Source organism: Phoenix dactylifera, chromosome 1 (genome assembly GCF_009389715.1).
Source record: "Phoenix dactylifera cultivar Barhee BC4 chromosome 1, palm_55x_up_171113_PBpolish2nd_filt_p, whole genome shotgun sequence".
In the NCBI taxonomy this organism is placed as follows: domain Eukaryota; kingdom Viridiplantae; phylum Streptophyta; class Magnoliopsida; order Arecales; family Arecaceae; genus Phoenix; species Phoenix dactylifera.
Window position 1 is genome coordinate 28,301,079 of NC_052392.1, and position 6,591 is coordinate 28,307,669.

The following is a 6,591-nucleotide window of genomic DNA, read 5'->3' on the forward strand; positions in this document are numbered from 1 at the left end:
TGGTAAAATAATGGATCACCACAAATGATATCAAAGCAAATCCAACTTAAAGCCCATGATAGACATGAATTGATAATAAGCCAGTATTTATGATTAGAGTTGATTAGATTTGAATTTTTAGCCTAGTAATGATTGCTTGAATGGAATAGTATGTGAGAATCTATACGAACATATGTTTAGTCTTACATTAGTTATACTGGAGATTTTGTGTACTTATAGAGTGCCAAGAAATCTAAATAATACCTTCTGACTATTCTTTTTAGGTAAAGTTCTGTATCATTACAAATAATATCGAAAAAAAATCTAAACCATCTTTTTTAAGTGAGGTTCTGAGTTGTTATAAATGATCTAAGAGAGGATCTAGTCTATACCCCATATGCTCTAAATCGTTACAAATGATATCAAATAGTCTTTTTTGGGTTGCACATGAGCCAATATGGTGTGTATAATTGAATTTCATTAGATTTTGATTTTTAGTTTGATAAAGATGCTAAAATTTAAATGAAAAAAGTATGTAAGGACTCGTTTGAGGGTGCGTTTAATCCCACATTGACTATACACATTAGTGATTTTGGATACTTATGCTAGGCTAAAAAATCTAAATAACACATTCTAGCTAGCCTTTTGGATAAGGTCACGGATTGTTGCCAAAATATTTTATTATAAATAGACAAATATATAATATTATAAAATTCTTAAATATTTTGTGGTAAATAAATAAAGCATATAACTCAACTCAACTTAACACAACTAAACGTTAATCGTAAACTAGTTGTGGTTGCTTACATGAATCCTTTTTCTCCTATTTTGGTCTATTTTGGCCTACACTTTTTGAAAGATTTAACAATATCAATTTCTTCCTATTGACTTATTCCCATGTGATTTTTGGTCCTTTCCTTGTACAAGTATAACATCACTCCTTATACCTGTACCTCCCCTCAAACCTATGTTGCACATATACAAACTATTTAAGTCGACCTTCTCTCAATTTATCCTCAATTGGTGTTATCTCTATCTTTTTTATAAATAAACTTATTTCTTATTATATCTTTTACTAAATATCTATCTCAATATTCTCATTTCGAATCACACACATCTTATGCACATATCATCTTCTAACTACCCAATATTCCGGACTATAAAACATCATTGACCATATGACTATCATATTAAATATTTCTTCAACTTGGCTTGTATCCTATAATCACATAGTATCCTAGTTGTACTTCTCCATTTTATTTACATTGCTTTAATCTTATAGATAGCATCCTCTTCAATCTGCTCTTCTTTATGAATGATCAATTCTAAGTACCAAAAATGATTACTCATAGAAAATTCATGATCCTCAATTTTCACTCTACCTTCATCTCTATTTCTAATTTTACTAAAACTATATTTCATGTATTTAGTCTTGGTGTTACTTAAACTGAAAACTAAGATTCTAATGCACTCCTCCACAATTCCAACTTACAATTAACTCCAACCTTAGTTTCATCTACTAAGACTCTATCATTCATAAATAACATGCCCCAAAGAATATCGTCTTAGATATTCCTAGTAAAACCATCCATAACTAGCACGAAAAAAATAAATACTAAGAACAAATATTTAGTGTAAATCTATTATAAATTAAAACTCGCTGGGATTACCCTCAGCAGTTCTTACACTAGTAACTACTTCATTGTACACATCTTTAATCATATTAATAGAATTAACAAAGATTTCTTCTTTTATAACACCCAGTATAAGACTTCTCTAGGGACTATATCACATGCTTTCTTTTAATTAATAAAAACTATAGAAAGATCTTGTCTCTTTTCTCCATATTTCTCCATTAACCTTTGAAAGAAAAAAATAACTTTTATAGTTGACCTTATTGGTGTCAAAGCCAAATTGGTTCTATAATATTTTTGTGTCATGTCTCAACCTATGCTCAATGACTCCCTTCCAAAATTTCGTAGTAGAACTCATGAGTTTAATATCACAATAGTTAGAACAATTGAATATTACCTTTAGGTTTATGAATCATGCTATAGTGCTTTTCCTCCATTCATCAAGCATCTATTTGCTCTTTATATAAACAAATTAGTCTACTAAGTTACTTTTTCATGTTAGCTAAATACTTCAAGCCTCAATAAGAATTCTATGAGGTCCAATCATTTTTTCTATTATCATTTTTTTCATAGCCCCTTTATTACAAATTCTCTAATTCTAAGTATATATGATAGAACTAGTGAAGCATCCTAAATTATTTATATGACTCCTTTATTTTAGATTCTTTAATTCTACATGTATACTAATCATTTCTATTCTTAATCAAAATTTTAATTTTTCTATTTCCTAGTCTTGCAATCTTATAGATATCTTTTTCTCCATCTATAGTTTCTAACTTGTGATATAACTATTTATATGCTTTGAAGCCAGTCTATCATACTACCTTTTCAAGCTTCTTCTTGGTCACCTTATAACTTTCATGCACTTCTCTATTCCTATATTTAGGTAGTCTTCCATAACACTCTATTTTAGCCATAATTGTTATTCTCATCTTCTTCTTCTTCTTTTTGCTGAAAACGGATGCTTTATACAGTGCGTGTACGAATACACCCAATAAGATCAAAATACAACAACTCGTGGAGTGCCAATGGCAGCTCCCCCTCCCCCGACTAAAGGGCATTACCCCGAGTGGTGGGCCGCGTCGGTAGCCACCCAATCGGCTGCCCCATTGGCCTCCCTAAATACATGCTTGGCCTAGATGGCCCCCCAATCTCTTATCATCATCACTATGTCGTGGATCAAGGGGTGGTCTGTGCTCTCACCCCTCGATCCCCTCTGAATCCACCCAATGACAGTGGCCGAGTCGCCCTCCAGAATAATCGAGCTGGCCCGCAGCACCACCCGCGCATATCGAAGACCCGCCCAGGCTACACGCAGCTCTGCTCTCGAAATCGATGTATCAAACAACTGGCAGCCATCTACGGCCACTGCCCTGGAGTGCGGGCCCCGTATGACAAAGCCTGCACCGCCCCGCGTACCGTCATTCAGAACTGACCCATCGAAATTGACCTTGAGGAAGCTCGGAGGTGGGGGCTCCCAGGTGAAAAACACCATCTAGTTTTTTTACTAGATAGCTCTTTTTTCTTAATTCTCCTAATATCTCCATAATTATGTTTTTTTAATACTGCTAGTCATATCTACCCACATGGTATTAATTGTTCTATCTAGATCTCATTTTTTTCTTCAATATTCTATCCTTAAAAGCTATTTATTTTTTCCCTGCAAATTCCACCATCTAGTTCTTGGGTTTTTAATTTATTTAGTCTTTTTCTTGTATTTTATAATACATGCATTCAAAACTACCAATCTATGTTGAGTGTTAAACTCTCACTTGTTAAACTTTACAATCTCTACATAAAACTCGATCAATTTCTCTAGTGATAAAAAAAGAACTATTTGATTAGTATTATGCCCACTTTTAAAAGTGACCAAGCGAGAGTCCTTTTTAAAGTAAGTATTAGCAAATACAAAGATATATGCAACATCCTGATGCGCGAGAATCACCAAACCTTTCTTTATCAATATTTTTTTTTTTGCTACAACGGATGACTCATACACTTTTAGTATGAATACATCCAAAATAGTCATAAAATAACAAGTCTCAGAGTGCCCTAGGCAGCTCCATCTTTCCAACCTAGAGAGCTTCCCAGAGTGGTCGGCCACATACGAGGCCACCTAGTACGCAGCTCCATTGGCCTCTCTGTTGACATGTTTGGTCTAGAAGGCAATGTCTCTACCCACCATAGTCCGAATATTCCGAAGCAATGGGTTGTAGCCACCTATACTATCAGTGCCCCCGAGCTCCAGTCGATTATCATAGCTGAGTCACCCTTGAGCAGGACTACGCTGGCCCGCAGAATACGCCAAGCTTGACACAAACCAACCCAAGCTGCCCTCAGGTCCGCCTCAGAAACAAAAATGTCAAAGATCTGGGACCCACTAGCAACAGCCACCCTAGAATCCGGGCCTCTAATCACAAAGCCCGCACCACCCTTTCTGCCACCATCCAATACACATCCGTCGAAGTTGACCTTAAGAAAACTCAGAGGTAGCAGCTTCTAGGTGATAAACACCATCTGTGACGCTACAAGAATAGATGTAGAGCCCCATATGCCCTGAGCTGTCAAAGGTCTGTCCGATAGACCTGCATGGGTGATATTTGATGCCTGCACACGGGCTTGCTCCACAACGAATCTAGGTGTAGGGCTGGTCTCTCCAAAGAATTAGGCATTTCTGGCCAGTTAAATATAATAAGCAATATAAGTCGCCCCAATAGGCACATACCAGGTTTGAAGAGCGGCAGCCCACAATCTAAGCGCCTGGGTGAAGGGGCCCGACTAGCATTGAGCATCCGACGAGCTATCAACGAGCCTTCAAATTTTCCTAGCTCGATCACACTGAAACAGAATGTAGTCTACGATCTCCTCCACCTAGCACCCAAGGCACTGCGGTGAATGCTTAGACCCCTCTCGCTCAGCACAAATCTCATTAATAGCCGACATCAAACTACCTTCCAGAGGAACAGAGCAACCCTCGGATGAAGAGGCGCAATCCTGCCTCGAGTGCTGCTCACACAGAAGAAGGCTATAGATGTCTCTCACTCTGACCCTAGGACTGCAGGATGTACACTAAAACCCCACATCCGAACCAGCACTCTCCAAAACTGCCAGCAGCTGAACTCTCTCCATGAGGTATCCACCAAACAAATGATTGATTCGGCTGGTATCCTACCCTATCTCGTCAGGGCAGAGAAGATCACAAACCTGTAAACTATCCACGACCTCAATATTGACTATGGTTGGCTAGAGACTCACCAAGAGAATATCCACCCAAGAGTCCTCCACAACATCCATATTGTATCCATCACCAATCAGCCACTTGGTGTTAGCCAAAATAGTGGGCATGTACCTATAGATCTTCTGCCAGAGGAAGGAGCGCCTCCAACCACTTTGAGCTACCCCGCCTGCCGTAACTAATCCATATCGGGCAGTCATCACCTGATTCTAAAAGCATTGTGGCTCAAGTACCAGTCTCGCCACATGCCGAGCAATTAACGCCTCTCTCCTCATGAGAAGAGACTGGACACCCAGCCGCCTTTGCAGTCGGCTGGCAGACCATCTTCCACGTCAACAGGTGCACCCCGTGTCCTCCGCTATATGAGCCCCACAGGAAGCAACTACCAATATTTAATGAATATCTTTTGATTATTATTCTTTAAAAATATTTTACTGACTCGGGAGTCTTATTTACACATCTTAACATCCGGGATCATTGTAGATGTGGTAGCCCTAAAGTAGGGACTCCAAGCCTTCATCCAAGATCTAAAGCTAGTTTGGTTGCCTAAATGGTTGGCAAAAAGAATGTTTGATGGACCGAAGTGAACAAGTACTGCATAAGGAGAGCTAGCCAAATTTGTTCAGAGACAATTCAAGTTACAAAAGACCATGCTATAGGCTGATTAGAAAAAGGTGGCGAAAGCAAACTATCACGAGACAAGCAAAATAGAGGTTAATAACAAGTCAAGGCCGATAGTGTATGATCATCGATCTAACAGGTGGTGTAAGATTCAACTATTTTGATAAATGTGAGTAGTGGAAGGACAACTAGCTCAATTACCAGAATCACCAAAAGTAAGAGCAAGACATAGTGTTGCCCAAGGTGACAAGCCAAGAGGGGGGGTGAATTGGTTTCTTTTAATTTTAACTATCTTACTTGTGTTAAATGATGAGTTAGTGAACTTAAACAAATCACAATACAAACAACAAGAAGTATAGTGGTTCGGTGCTCTCCTTAGCACCTACGTCCACTTCCCAAGCGACCCCTTGGGAATTCACTATAATCCCGCGGATTACAGTTGGATTGTTTTCCGGGCTCACAATCCAAAAACCTTTACACTTTGGTTTTTCGGGTTCACCAAAAACCTATGTTGGTTTTACGGGCTCACCAACGAACCTATACAATTGGTTTTACGGGTTCACCAACAACCTACGTTGGTTTTACGGGCTTACCAACAACCTATGTTGGTTTTACGGGCTCACCAACGAACCTTTACAATTAGTTTTCCGGGTTCACCAATCAACCTATTCCGTTGGTTTTGCGGGCTAACCAACCAACCTTTACAAGTAGTCTAATAAACAAAAGAAGAAGATTTAAACTCCTAGATGAGCAAATATAACAATATAATCTACAAAGAAGAGTTTAGAGAATATTTATCGCTTGATGTGACTTCTCTCTTCTTTGTCAAGGATGTTTCACTCTTCAAGGGTGGATGGAGCTCTTGATGACTCTTTGAATCTGCTCAACCACTTTCTTTTGATTCTTGAATGAAGCACTTGGATGAAGCTTGCCTTGCTAGGGTTCTCTCTTGAATGCACTTGATGTATTTTTCCAAGCTTACTTCCTCTGATGAATACTCCCTCTTAAATACTTCTCCAACCTCCAAATAGTCCTTCCTGACCGTTGGATTGAAGAAACTAGCCGTTTATAGCCGTTGGGAGTCCAAAAAGCACTTCTGCACAACTAGCCGTTATGCTTCTG